Consider the following 16,022-nt stretch of genomic DNA (forward strand, 5'->3'; position numbering starts at 1 on the left):
GCTATAACTAAGGTCAGGGACAATGCATGTCCTTTACAGGCCACTGGGTCAATGTGGTTTCTGCACAACCACACCAGCAACTTGGCCGGGTAAAGCCGCTTCCGCCTCCACGTTACCACGCCATCGGTCCAGCGAAAATGTCCGCCTCTGCCTCCTTATCCTTCACAGTGTCCTCAGCCTCCACTGCAGGGACAATTCACAGTGCCCCTCCAGCATACCACATGTGCAGGGCACGGCAGTCTCTCGCTGTTCTGCACCTCATTTGCCTGGGTGAATGGAGTCATACAGGGGAGGAACTGCTCCATGTCCTTCAGCAAGAAATCAAATCCGGGCTTTCTCTGCGACAACTGAAAATCGGAACCATGGTGACCGACAACGGGAAAAACATGGAGTAGGCGCTGCATCAAGGAGGGCTGAGCCATGTGCCCTGCATGGCACACTTGTTTAATCTGGTTGTAAAGCGGTTCTTGAAGTCTTTCACCCATCTGCAAGAGATCCTAAAAATGGCCAGGAAACTCCCCTGTGTAACTTCAATGTCAGCCAGTGGCAGCTCATGCGTGACACCTGCCATTTGCTCAGGCCCTTTGAGGAGGCCACATTATTTGTCAGTCACCAGGACTAAGGGATGAATAATGTCATTCCACTGCTTCATGTCCTGGAACAGATGCTGGTAAATATGGCTGGTCAGGGCACTAGAGACGTGGCACCTAGATCTCATTGCCACATGAGCCCTGTGGGGGTGAACTGGAGGAGAGCATTGGAGCACAAGCAATGTGTAGCAAAATGTGTATTTTTTTACACAGGTTATGGGAGAGGAGGTGCAGGAGCAGTCAAAGAAGCTACAGGGCGATAAGAAAGATGAGGCAAAGGACCCAGACACACCGTGGCAGTATGCAGTGGAGGTGAAGGCAGGGAGTCCCTCCGAGTTACTTGTGCAAATGGCCCTGTCACAACCAGACATCTGAGAAGCTCTGACAGATGCCTTTCAGAACCTCCTCCTTGAGCTTTCTTTGTTTTGGTTTTCAGTTCCTCATCTCGTTAGCCTCTCTCAGCTGTCTTGTAGTTGGACTGATTGCATCCCTTTAAATTCCTCCCCATAATGCAGTAGTGTGTGGTTTATACAACTTCCTGGAGTGTGTGTGCATGCTGATCCTATTTCCCAGTCTTCTACAAGATAAGTGCTGTACATTCATTTGTGATTTTCTGTTTGCTGGATCCCAGGTGACCCTGACTCCCTCCGTGTCTAGTGTAGGGAGCCGGTGGTCGTGTCCCCTCACTATTGTAGGGTGTTCAGGTGTCATATAGTCGAGGTACAAGGATATGCGATCATCCGCCATTGGGGTGTTTGCATAGGCTGAGCAGTCAGGGAGAGTGCCAGGTCTTATGCAGGGGTCTCCCTTTTGTTCCTTAGCTTTGGATCCAGTGAGTCATATATTCATTTTGCATTGTCTTGTTTCCTGTACACCTTTCCGTGACAGGCCCGCTGCATGTTTACTTGCTTGGGTAGTGACAGCTGAAGCATAGTGATGACTTCTGGCTCTCCACCCTGTTGGATTCTTGCTACCGGTCCAAAATGGGGGCCTTTTTTACACCCGCTGAGGGGGGATAACTGAACTACTATAGAGACATCCTATGTAGTCAGTTGGCCGCTGCCTATCTGCGCCATCATCCATCCTCTTGCAGGTCTGACCGGGGGGCCCTCTGCGCTCACGTTCCACTGCCATGGCTGCTGGGGAGGAGGGGTGGAGTGGCAGGAGCAGTACCAGCTCCATCAGCAGCAGCCTGAGTCTGCAGTCGCTGATGAGCAGCTTTTTTCACCCACATAGTGAAGAAACTACTCACCAGCAGCTAGAGCAGAACCTGAGCCAGCAGGTGGTGGCATACTTGGAGTGCACTCTGATCCACTGGACTACTGGGCAGCCAAACTGGATTTGTGGCCACAACTTGCCGAGTTTGCCCTGGAAAAGCTGTCGGAACAGGCCAGTAGTGTGGCATCAGAGCGGGTGTTCAGTGCGGTGGGGGCCAAAGTTATCCCAAGAAGAACTCGCCTGTCCACCGAAAATGTGGAGAGACTGACCTTTGTCAAGATGAATCAGGCGTGGATCAGCCAGGATTTCCACCCACTAATTCCTGATGCATCAGAGTAGATCATCCATGGTGCCACACCAAAACTTTGATACAAGAGACTACTTGCCTTAGCTACTATTCTGATGCTGCCACCCGCTTGATGCCACACATCTGATGCCAAGTGCTCCTTCTTTCACCTACCATCTTCAGCGGGCACTGGTATTGCCACTCACCTCAACACTATTTCACCTTGCCACTCTATAGTCTCCTCCTACTGCTGCCACCTCCACACTATGTCAATTTGCCACTCTGTGGCCTCCTGATGCTGCTGCCACCTCCACACTATGTCACCTTGCCACTCTGTGGCCTCCTGATGCTGCTGCCGCCTCCAAACGATATCACCTCTCCACTCTGTGGTCTCCTGATGCTGCTGCCACCTCCACATTATGTCACCTTGCCACTCTGTGGTCTTCTCATGCTGCTGCCACCTCCACAATATGTCACCTTGCCACTCTGTGGCCTCGTGATGCTGCTGCCACCTCCACACTATGTCACCTTGCCACTCTGTGGTCTTCTGATGCTGCCACCACCTCAAAACTTCTTTATCTGGCCACTCTGTGGTCTCCTTATGCTGCTTCCACCTCACCACTATGTCATAGGGCCACTCTGTGGACTTCTCATGCTGTCCCCCCCCCCCTCACCAGTTTATGAAAAAATGTGATGCACAAGGGATCCTTTCTGTGTAGCAGCTGTAAGGCCTGTATGATCCCATCAGAATTGGCTTATGATTTTGTAGCCAAAAGCAGGAGTTTGTACAAAACACGAAAATTTCTAATATTCCATTCACTTGTCATCTGTTTTGGATCCACTCCATTTTTATTTTATTTTTTGCGTTAGCAATACTGATAGATTACTGACCAACTGTTGACTGAGTGAAGGTGTATGATCCACAGACAGCATCAATTTTTTGTTGGGTATTGTTCTGACGGATCATAGGAAGGGCAAAATAATCAGTTACGTCAACACAAACTTACCGCTGACTCCCTCTCCACCTCTGTCAGGGAGGGGGGCTCTACTTGTATAAGCATTTAATAGAACAGATTCTGTTGCCAACTATGTGGAATAAGCTGACAATGGTGTAAAAGGAGTGTGCTTCTTGTTGTTGCTAACTTCGACCTGTAAGGCTGAGTTCATACTTAAGTTATTTGGTCAGTTTTGGCTCCTTGACTGCCCACATAATTGAAGTGTGCAGTGATTCTTAGAGCGACGCCTGTCATCTGCATGTCATACGGACTCAAAGTATTATTTCACTACCAAAGCAGACTCCCTATGCGTGTTACTGCAATGCAAATATATTCAGATGAAACCAATTTTTTCCCCAAAAATTTGACAAACCAGCAAATTGAATTTTTTAAAAAATGTGCTCATCTTTAATTATTTTAGGAGGTATCGCTATCTGTTTTAAAAGCAGAGAAATGTAAAAAAAAATGTTTTTTTTTTTTTTTTTTATAAATTTTTTATTTAGTAAAAGAAGAACAGAACAAGGTACTTGTACATGTATCTTGTACGTCAAGCATGACGAAAATTGGTACATCAGAGGGAAATTCCATGTTACAAGAGGCATTGTCACATAGCTTAAATACCTTTACCGAAGAGACACATGACATATTGACATTGTACAGACGTTATGGTGAAAGTATAGCTCACAGGAATATAGTACCTCAATAAAGACATTATCACAACCTTGCCATTAGTGCTCAGGGAAGAGGCTATCATAAGTGAGAATTAGCCTCTCCTTTGGGGTGTCTATACTCTGACCACAATTTCCAACGTTTGCAAAAATTGCTATGTGTGTGTGTTTCCCAGGAGGATATCTCCTCGAACCTATACAGTTGATCAACTTTCAATTTCCATTGTTCCACTGGCGGGATAGAGGTCGATAGCCACAACTTAGGGACCAATAGTCTAGCGGCAGTTAGAAGCTGTCTGAAGAGCATTGGGGGATGAGGAGGGGTTGTTTGGGTGTTCAGGTTGAGTAATGCTAGAGAAGGGGATAGCGGTATATTAGTGTGGCAAATTTGGTTGCATAGATCAAAAATATCTTTCCACCATTTATTGATTGTAGGACAGGACCACCATATGTGGAAGAACATCCCCCTGTCTCCCAGGCATCTCCAACATTCATCCGACGCTGTGCTCGAGTAAAGGGAGGTCACATCTGGAGTTTTGTACCATCTTGTTAAAAGTTTGTACCCATTCTCCTGCACCCGAACACAGCGAGAGGACTTGTGCGGGGTCAGCATCAGGTTAGGCAGGTCCACTATTGAGAGATCAACAGTTAGATCCTTTTCCCATCTGCAAATGAATGCAGGCTTGACAAGTAATGGAGGGGTATTAAGTTTACGATACAGCTGTGAAATTAGCTTTTTAGGGGGGGAGGGATGAATGATGAGAGATTCCACCCAAACCAAGGGTCGAAGCTGGTCACTTCCCGTGATATGTTGCGAGATGAATGACTGTAAGCACAATAAGGGCGGAGAAAACATGTGGTGGAGATTTAATTTTGTTTGAATTTCACCTAAAGTGGGAGAACGGGTATCTTGTTGAAGAAGTGTGAAAATAGAGATGTTTGAATCCCTGATGACTCGTAGAGTGCAATCTCTTATCACTGGGAGGGAAGTGCCTATAACATCTCCTACTGAAAGAAGCGGTGTTGGAAAGGGTATCCCACAATGTGTGGATTGAAAGTACTTCCACGCCTGAAGGGTAGCTTGGATTAATGGAAAAGGGGAGGAAGGGATGTTGTTTGTTCTGGGGGTACCCAACAACAGTGAGCGGAAGGGTTGTTTCACCAATTTCTGTTCCATTGCCACCCAAGGTTTAAGATTAGAGGTTCTAAGCCATTCTACCGCTCTAGACAACAGAACAGCTCTGCCGTAAAGCTCAGGATCCGGAAAAGCTATGCCTCCTATATGCTTGGGTCGGGATAGAAGGGAATAGGCGATTCTTGGTTTCTTCTGGCTCCAAACGAACGAGCTAAATAGTTTCCTAAGGGAAATATAGTAGGACCGGTATAGGTAAGACCTGTTGAAGGTAGGTAAGACGAGGCAGTATCAATGAAACTAAGAGATTTTTACGGCCGAACCAGGAAATGGTAGGTATATTCAACCTATTTATTGGACTGCAATAGGGGAAGATAGAAAATTGCTATTTTTTTTACTTTTTTTGTAAATTTGGTATTTTTCTAAATAAAAATGAAATATTTTGATTTAAATTTGCCACTGTCATGAAATACTACATGTGACGAAAAAACATTCTCAGAAGGGCTTGGATAAATAAAAGCGTTTTAAAGTTATCACCACATAAAGTGACACATGTCAGATTTGCAAAACATGGCCTGGTCCTTAACGTGAAAAATGGCAGGGTCCTGAAGTGGTTAAATACATGAATTTGGTTCGTTGCTGATGTTTTCTGTAAAAATTGGTTTCCCTTAGTTATTCTTACCCTCACGGCGCTTAGAATGCTAAAAATGTCATTGGTATTGATGCAATATGGCTAGCCTAAAAGTTTGGTCCCATAATGTGAATGGGATCAACGCCCCCCAAAAGAGAAGACAGATCATCAACTTGCTTTATAAACAGAGAGCTGATATAGTTTTATGTCAGGAAACCCATTTCCGTCATAACCATATCCCCCATCTTCCCGAGTCCAAATACTCCCAATGGTTCCATGCCACCCACTCTTCTGCCTCTAGAGGAGTTTCCATAGCTATAAGCTCATCTATACCTTTTCACCTTGTCAAAACCTATTCTGACCCAGAAGGTCGTCTACTTATGATCCAAGGTACCATCTTCAACTTTAAGATTACAATAGCTAACATTTATGCCCCCAATTCTCGCCAGGTCCCATGGCTGATCAAAGCTTTTAAGAAGGTCAAAGATTTCTCTGAAGGTATGCTGGTAGTGGGCGGAGACTTCAACATCTCGCTTGATACTCCCACGAATAAATCCTCCAGCCAAAATAGAAAGCAAGCAGTAAAATTAATGACTGCCATGGCAGAGTTGCATCTGATTGATGTCTGGAGGACTTTACACCCTACAGAGAAAGATTTTACTTTCTTTTCTCATGTCCACAACTCATACAGTAGGTTGGATTACCTATTTGTGCCAGACTCCTATATTCAATGTGTTCAAAGTTCTGAAATAGGGAACATAGTGGTTTCGGACCATGCCCCCACCCATATGACTCTATCCCTACAGTGCCTCCCACATAAGGTATGGTCGTGGCGGCTAAACACCACACTACTGGAATCTCAACACCACCTTGACGCTTTAGGGGACAAACTAGAGAATTACTTCAAATATAACGCTACTCCTGATATCTCCACTCCAATACTTTGGGAGGCCCATAAAGCCTATATTAGGGGAGAACTAATAGCCTTAGGTTCATATGTTAAAAATAAATCGACAAAGGAACTATTATCCCTATTATCTCAGATACAGACACAAGAAAAATTGCATAAATTAACCAACTCAGAAGTTCACAAAGAAGCTCTAACAATCCTCAGACGGAAAGTTAAAGACCTTCTCAATATTAAAGAAACCAAGTCCCTCTTACGCTTAAAGAGCAAAATTTATGAACACGGAGATAAAGGAAATAAAATGATGGCCCGCCTAATTAAGAAGAGAAGAGATAAAACCTTCATCTCATCAATTAGATGCGATTCCTCCTCAAAAGTCTCTTCCACTCCCCTTATAGCTAAAGCTTTTCAGACATTTTATTCCAATCTATATAATCTTTCTGTCCCAAACACTGGCTTGGACCCCACTGGAGGACTTAACATGAGTCCCATAGAGAAATTTCTATCCTCGCTTAAAGTTTCCTCGCTTTCAGAAGAAGAACAGCAGGCGCTCCTTGAGCCTTTTTCCACAACTGAGGTGGAGAAGGTACTTGGCTCTATCCCCATAGGGAAGAGCCCAGGTCCAGATGGCCTTCCCATCATGTACTACAAGAAGTTCAAGGAGCGGTTGCTCCCCCACTTTACAAATCTATGTAACTCTCTGTTGATGGGTGCGTCTCTAGCTCCTCAGGCCTTGAGGGCCCATATAACTATTCTTCATAAAGAGGGGAAGGACCCTGAGGAATGTGGGAGCTATAGGCCTATCTCACTATTGAATTGCGACTTGAAGTGGTGGTCTAAATTGCTAGCTTACAGGATTTCCCCTCTTCTTAATAAACTTATTGACCCGGAACAAGTGGGGTTTGTCCCAGGAAGGGAAGGGAAACACAATATATGGAGGTTGATCCACCTGATCCACAATTCCCAGATCACGAGAACACCTATGCTATTATTGGGTACTGATGCGGAGAAGGCATTCGACAGGGTTAACTGGGATTTCATGAGAGCCACCTTGCAAAAATTTGGTTTCCCATCAATTTTTGTCTCGGCCATTTTCTCGTTATACTCATGCCCTACAGCGCAAGTGCTGGTTAATGGGACCCTGTCGGATGCCTTCCCCATTAAAAATGGGACCAGACAGGGTTGCCCCCTCTCTCCCTCTCTTTTTATTTTATGCCTGGAAATGCTCCTTCTTAAATTCAGGCAATCAAACAAGATACAAGGCATATCTTTAGGTCAATTCCACCATAGGTCTGCAGCATTTGCAGATGACCTGTTACTGGTAATCTCCAATCCTGAAGAAGCACTCCCTACCATTATGTCCTTATTTGATGAATACAGTGCAGTGTCCAATTTTAAGATAAATTTTTCTAAATCTGAGGCCCTCCCTATTAATATACCTAATAATGTTCTATCCTCACTTAAACGCTCATCTGTGTTCAAATGGCCCACATCATCAATTAAGTTCCATGGGGTAAATGTCCCCGCCAATCTGAACCTACTTTTTAAACTAAATTATACCCCATTAATCTCTAAAATTAGATCCTTTGTCTCCTCTTTAAAAGTACCATATATGTTGTGGTTTGGAAGGAAAAACCTCCTTTCCACATTTGTCCTTCCGCAATTTCTATATCTGTTCCAGGCCCTTCCGATACATACCCCTGCTTCCTATTACGCCCAAATCAGAAGCTTATTTTCTGCCTTTTTGTGGAATACCAGGAGACCCAGACTAGCTTACTCCATCCTTTCCCAGAAAAGATATAAAGGAGGTATATCACTGCCGGATATGGCACTGTACCACAGAGCCATCCAATTAGCTAGGTGGGCGCTTTTGGTCAATGATAAAATAAATAACCCCTTCCTTGATATTGAAAGAGCATTACTTGGGATACACAAGAATGCTATCTTATGGTCACAAGAAGCCCCTCTCTCTCTTTGTCCAAGGATGGGTGTGCTTACCAAAAGTATGATTCTCAGTCATCGCAATTCTCCCTTGGCCCCTCCTAAAGGGAACAATTTATCTAAACTAGCCCCACTAGATGTTCTTCCATATCTCTCCGGTAAAATGGGTGGAGTGATTAAGAGCTGGTGGCACTTACTGGGAGGTATTAAAATAGGGGAGGTGATGAAGTCTAACCGCATGTTACCTTTAGAAGACATATTCGCCAAGTTGGGTAATATGCTCCCTTCCCCAATTCAAATATGGGATTTTAAAAACACATGTAAAAGAATTGAGAAAGACCTAGGTTTTACGATCTCCGAACCAACATGGTTGGAAAACCTCCCTTTATTACCTAATCCTCTGAAGAGGTCTATATCTATCATATATGACAGTCTATTAAAACTGTCCAGTAGCGCTAAGCCATATTTCATACGCCTATGGGAGAAAGACTTAGGGAGAAGCTTTACGGATTCTGAAACTTCCTATATTTTATCTCATGCTAACGGATTTTCCACATGCACTCGCTTTCAGAAAAATTCCTATAAAACTGTCACAAGGTGGTACAGAACCCCAGCTTACTTGTTCGCCATTGGTCTCTCTCCTAACAACCGGTGTTGGAGATGTCATGTGGAATGCGGGTCCATGGCTCATATTTGGTGGTCTTGCCCCCTACTGATACAATTTTGGAAGGAGGTTGAAAATTCCATTAATAGGATCTGTGCCACCTCTATAACACTCTCTCCTGAGTTAGTATTGTTGTGGGTCCCTACTCCTGATCTACATCCTTCTAAATATAATCTCCCTACACATATGATTGCCACAGCTAAATTACTTATCCCCACTAAATGGAAAGACACCAACCCTCCTGATATTAAGTTGTGGTATGATAGAATGCACCAACTGCATAGGTTGGAGGAATTGATGAGCTGGGCTAGAGGCAATAGAAACAAATATCTGGAGGTTTGGTCGCCATGGAAAAAAGCGCTTGAGGAGAAGGATACTGAGGTTTTGAGCCAGTTGGGGACTGCTGCGTCCCATTAAGGGATAAAATACACCACATTGTTGGAAACAATACGATGACTTAGTTTTTCTCTTTATCCGCCATTAATATCATTGTAACCCTATGATTATATCAAACCCTTCCTGGGTTAATCATTTGCTTAACTCCAAGCGCCTTCCCCCTGTCTTACTTTCCCACCCCTCACACTATGTTATTCCCCTTGTTTAACATTACTCTAAGGATGTATTGTATTCATGATATGTTCTTTCCATGTATTGCATATTTTGTAATAATGATACCGAATGCCTTTTGCAAATGTTATGGAATGTCATATTGTGAAATTTTTCTTTTTGATATTCTGAAATAATAAAAAGAGATTTGCCAAAAAAATACATGAATTTGGAAGTCATAAATAATAGGAAAGCTCTAATTGTAGATAAAAAGGGTAGTCGTAGAATTATTAAATCAATATCACTGAAGTACGACTACCTAAAATTTAACATTTATTTAGGTCAATTAAAATTCCCTGAAAGAGGAACAACTAGTACCACAAAACACAAAACACATACAGTACAATAAACACACAAACAAGCAAAATCAGACAGGTAGATTAGTATGAGAGGGAAAAAGGGGGGGAACGCATCAGGGCAACCCGTGCCATGACAATCTCAAACCCTACAATATCCCTTTATAACTCCTCCTCAGCCCGGAGATGTGTCTTGATGGTAGGCACACTCCGTCCACGTACCTATGCTGTCTATCCTTATAATGCCCTTTATACACTATCCCATATGGATATCCGGGTAATAGTGTATAAGAAAAAGATATCGCTTATATAGTCACGTGACCCGACGCGTTTCCCCCCTTCCTCTCATTGAAGGGGTTCATCAGGGGACAAAAACAGTGTCAATCGAACACATAAAGTGTTCAACAGATGTCAGATAGATATCATGAAAACGGATCTTAAATCTGGAGGCCACAACCAAAAGACAAATCACTGACTATAACAGGAGTCCGCACACAGTTATGTAAAGATAAACAGACTTCAAACCCAGTAAAGAGTATACTTAGCTGGTCCACCTCCAAGTCAGCGGTTCTAGATGAACATATTCTAAAGGCCTCCAGGGGGCAAGATGTGATGTAGCTCCAATTTTTGTGGAGTTCCCACCAAACCTAAATAGCCATATGGGGCTAGTCCCAACTATAGGGACCAATCAGGGATGCTGGTGTTGATCATGTGGTCCTCCCATAAGGAGGAGCCAATGTAATTTGCAGAGAATCCTGATCAAAATTCTTATAAAGGACCGGACATAGCTAGATTAATGCCAGGCTATAGTGAGCCGCATGATTCATGTCAAGTCTGCGCAGCCACTACCATATAGGACGATCGAGCCGTCCAGGATACAAGTGGAACGCACGCCGAGAGGTAAAATTGGCCGTGCGTTCCACCTCCAACCAATGGGGACGTCGCCGGAAGTGCGTCACCGGAAGTAGGTGGATGGAGCGCACGCCACTTAAAAATGACCGTGCGCTCCACCAACAGCCAATCAGGAGCCTCCGCCGCCCAATGGTGGAGACATGAAGGTGAACCGTGTCTTCCCACATTAGGTAAACAGGCCCTGTAAGAGCGCAGAAACGCTGTGCTATTCATTGATAAAAACGGCCTCCAAAGTATTTAAACAAAAAGGGCCGCAATTGGGGATACATAATGGCAGGCCTCATAACTATAAATAATGACGGTCATAGGTATATGTGTCCGCCAGGTGATTGTTAAATAACCCCATTAATCACAGGGTGTGGAGGGGGGGCCCAAAGACCCTAAAATCATCGCGATATGGATCCATCAATGAATGCGCTTAGACACCAATTGCTACAATGCACTTATTGTGCACCGGTCCCTTATTTTTAGCAGGACATCTTTTTGGTGAGCTACCACATATTAATAAATAAAGGCGTATTGTCAGTTAATGCTATGTTCATGGTGCAAAGCCAGATATTTCATAAGATATAATATGGGTAATAGATAAATGTCACCCCTAAGATATACATAAATGTGGCACTTTACGTGTCGATGATAATTCTATCCATTATATTAGGATCAAGCGCATAGGAGTATGCTGAATATTTCCAATAGCGTCTGTCTAGACTCAAAATTTATCAATCTATAGAAAACATGTAAATACAAGTTTTTCATTCAAGCCCCTAGGGGACTGGGACCGCAACCGATGAATCCATTCGGCTTCCTTCTGTAGGATCTTACGGTCCCAGTCCCCTCTCCTAGGGGATGGTCTGACGATCTCCAAAGCCGCGAACTTAACTGATTTTGGATCCCCGTTGTGGCATTCCCAGATATGGTTAGCCACAGGGGTTTCTTTCCGCTTTTTTATATCATTGATATGCTCAAGAATACGTCTACGGAATTCTCTGAAGGTTTTTCCCACATAGTCGAGAGGGCATGTACATTGCGCCAGATAAATCACTCCTTTGCTCCTACAATTCGAGAAATCTCTGATGACGTAATTAGTACCTGTCGCCGAACAAACATTAATTTTTGTGTTGTTGATATAGCTGCAGGCCATGCATGCCCCACAGCGAAATGTTCCCAAAGGCTTACGATCCAGCCATGTGCCCTCAGGGGTTGGTCTTACATAATGACTGTGTACTAGGCGGTCCCGGAGACTACGACCCCGCCTAAACGTAATGCTTGGACGTGCAGGAAGCACGTCAGCGACACCAGGGTCCATCAAAAGGATGGGCCAGTATTTAGTGATAATTTTGCGGATCTCCTTATTCCTAGTGTCATAAATAGAGATGATCCTCATGATGTCACCATCCTTGTTACTTAAATCCCTGGGTACTAATTGTGTCTCGCGATCCCTAGAGACCGCACTCTGGAATGCTTCGGGGAGTACATTCTGTGGGTAACCCCTAGTTTTGAATCGATCTTGTAGTTTTCTTGACTCTTGGTAAAAACTATCATGGTTAGAACAATTTCTTTTCATACGTAAGTATTGTCCTCGTGGAATGCCCTTTTTCAGACTCATGGGGTGATGACTCTCCCAGTGAAGGAGGCTATTGGTGGCGGTTTCTTTCCTAAAAGTGGAGGTAACTAGTCTATCCCCTTTTTTGGTAATTCTAATATCCAAAAAGGTGAGAGACTCGTGGTGGAACTCGGATGTAAACGCCAGACCTAGGTCGTTGATATTAAGTGCTTTTACAAATAGCGCAAATTCCTCATCGTTACCATTCCATATTGTAAACACATCATTGATGTATCTTGTCCATAGTGTGATCTTATCTACCCACCAGGTCTGTGAGTCTGGAAAAACCACTTTGTCCTCCCACCAGCCCAGGAAGAGATTAGCATACGATGGGGCACATGAGCTCCCCATCGCTGTCCCCCTGAGCTGGTGGAAGATGTGCGTGTCGAAAAGAAAAAAGTTATGAGTAAGAACAAATTCCAAAAGCGTCAGGACAAAAGCATTGTGAAGTCTATGTGAGACAGCTCTGGTTTTAAGGAAGTCAGACACTGCCACCAGACCCCTATCATGAGGAATACAACTGTACAAAGATTCTACATCTATGCTCGCCAACGAGCAAGATGTTTCGATACTAATGGATTCAATCTTTCGTAAGAAATCCATAGAATCTCGGGTGTATGAAGGGAGAGCCGATACAAAACCCTTAAGTACATGGTCGATATAAATCCCGCTATTCTGTGTTACCGAGCCTACCCCAGATACAATCGGGCGTCCCTTTAGTGGGGAAGTACCTTTGTGGATTTTAGGTAAACCATAAAATGTGGCAATCTGGGGTGTGCTCTGCAACAAAAAGCGGTATTCCACATCAGAGATGACCTTTCTAAAGAGGCCATCCTTCAAGATATTCTCCAATTCATTCAGAAAAATATCTGTGGGATCCGAGGGCAGAACTCGATAACAACTGCGATCGTTCAATAGGCACATATGTTTATACTCTACATGACCCATAATCACTAGGTTTCCACCCTTATCCGCCGGCTTGATTATTATTGTGGTATCTTTTTCAAGCCCTCGAAGGGCCTCCATCTCAGGGCCAGAAAGATTATGGAAGTGTGGTGAGTTAGCGGGTAACCTTTCAATCTCCTCTGTGGTCATTTGTAGGAATATTTCTATGTGATCATAGTTCATGGGAGGTGCAGGTTTCTTACTTTTAGGTCGGAGATCAGTGAATGGACCTTGACCAGGTGTCCGTGTACTTTCCTCCATTAGATCACATAAGGATTTTGAAATCCGCATAGTCACTTTCCTGTAGGCCCAGTTGTTCACAGGTGGCTTTAGTGTTATTTTTCATGAATTTATGCCATTTAAGTTTCCTTGAAAATAAATGTAAATCCTTGGTCCACACAAATGGATCAAATCTAGTGGTGGGGACGAAGGATAAGCCTCTCTTAAGAATACTCTCTTCAATGGCACTAAGAGTCCGTGAGGAGAGGTTAATGATCTGTAATTCGTCAACAGCGGCCTTCCTAGTTATCTTCCCTATACACGATTGCGAAAATCGTACGGCCCCCCGCTGGCTAAAACATTCCCCTGTGATGTAAGAGAGGGGATAGATGTAGTAGAGGAGGAAGAGGACTGAGAGGGTACCAGGGAAGGATAATCGCCCCCTTTCCCCCCTTTGTTGTCCGATTTTGCCCATTTTTCGTTATTATAGCGGCCTCTTCCACCTCTTCTCTGACCTTCTCTATAATTAGTCTTACCCCTATTTTGTGGGGGTTCCGAGTCCGAGAACTCCTGCTCGGATGAAGAGACGTCCGTCTCAGAGGGGGGTTGGGATCCCCCAGTAAACTGGTAAGCCCTGTTCTCCTTGAATTCTTTTAGGCCCTTGTTGAATTGTCTATGTTTCCTCTCTTTAATCAGACCTTGGAATCTTTCAACCGCCGTCTGCAGGGATGCCTCCCTTCTATTGAAGTCTGGGTCCGTTTTATAGGAAATAGCCAATTCAACAAGGCCTCTAAGTTTCTCTGAGGATCTCTCAAAGTACAATCGTTCCTCTGTTAACAGTATATTCATTAGTCTAAGCGAACTATTGGTCAGTTCCTGTTCCCATAGGGTAAGTAAACCCGTCGATCGTACTCTCTCCGGTGCACAATAAGTGCATTGTAGCGATTGGTGTCTAAGTGCATTCATTGATGGATCCATATTGCGATGATTTTAGGGTCTTTGGGCCCCCCCTCCACACCCTGTGATTAATGGGGTTATTTAACAATCACCTGGCGGACACATATACCTATGACCGTCATTATTTATAGTTATGAGGCCTGCCATTATGTATCCCCAATTGCGGCCCTTTTTGTCTAAATACTTTGGAGGCCGTTTTTATCAATGAATAGCACAGCATTTCTGCGCTCTTACAGGGCCTGTTTACCTAATGGGGGAAGACACGGTTCACCTTCATGTTGGTGGAGCGCACGGTCATTTTTAAGTGGCGTGCGCTCCATCCACCTACTTCCGGTGACGCACTTCCGGCGACGTCCCCATTGGTTGGAGGTGGAACGCATGGCCATTTTTACCTCTCGGCGTGCGTTCCACTTGTATCTTGGACGGCTCGATCGTCCTATATGGTAGTGGCTGCGCAGACTTGGCATGAATCATGCGGCTCACTATAGCCTGGCATTAATCTAGCTATGTCCGGTCCTTTATAAGAATTTTGATCAGGATTCTCTGCAAATTACATTGGCTCCTCCTTATGGGAGGACCACATGATCAACACCAGCATCCCTGATTGGTCCCTATAGTTGGGACTAGCCCCATATGGCTATTTAGGTTTGGTGGGAACTCCACAAAAATTGGAGCTACATCACATCTTGCCCCCTGGAGGCCTTTAGAATATGTTCATCTAGAACCGCTGACTTGGAGGTGGACCAGCTAAGTATACTCTTTACTGGGTTTGAAGTCTGTTTATCTTTACATAACTGTGTGCGGACTCCTGTTATAGTCAGTGATTTGTCTTTTGGTTGTGGCCTCCAGATTTAAGATCCTTTTTCATGATATCTATCTGACATCTGTTGAACACTTTATGTGTTCGATTGACACTGTTTTTGTCCCCTGATGAACCCCTTCAATGAGAGGAAGGGGGGAAACGCGTTGGGACACGTGACTATATAAGCGATATCTTTTTCTTATACACTATTACCCGGATATCCATATGGGATAGTGTATAAAGGGCATTATAAGGATAGACAGCATAGGTACATGGACGGAGTGTGCCTACCATCAAGACACATCTCCGGGCTGAGGAGGAGTTATAAAGGGATATTGTAGGGATTGAGATTGTCATGGCACGGGTTGCCCTGATGCGTTCCCCCCCCTTTTTCCCTCTCATACTAATCTACCTGTCTGATTTTGCTCGTTCGTGTGTTTATTGTACTGTATGTGTTTTGTGGTACTAGTTGTTTAATTGACCTAAATAAATGTTAAATTTTAGGTAGTCGTACTTCAGTGATATTCATAAATAATAGGGTTATGTATTTAGCTTTTTCCACATATACATGAAATGTTATGGTAATGCAAATGTAACTTTAGAGGTACTCTGCAGTGAGTTTTACATTATGATCTTTCATTAGAAAGACA

General features: G+C 44.0%; 1 protein-coding gene across 4 annotated transcripts in view; it reads left to right on the forward strand.

The window, feature by feature from the left end:
- The window catches only part of C6H10orf71 (chromosome 6 C10orf71 homolog), a 1,221,395-nt gene that overhangs the window by 672,982 nt on the left and 532,391 nt on the right, over positions 1-16,022 (forward strand). The window lies entirely within an intron of this gene.

This window comes from Bufo gargarizans, chromosome 6 (genome assembly GCF_014858855.1).
Source record: "Bufo gargarizans isolate SCDJY-AF-19 chromosome 6, ASM1485885v1, whole genome shotgun sequence".
Classification (NCBI taxonomy): Eukaryota; Metazoa; Chordata; class Amphibia; order Anura; family Bufonidae; genus Bufo; species Bufo gargarizans.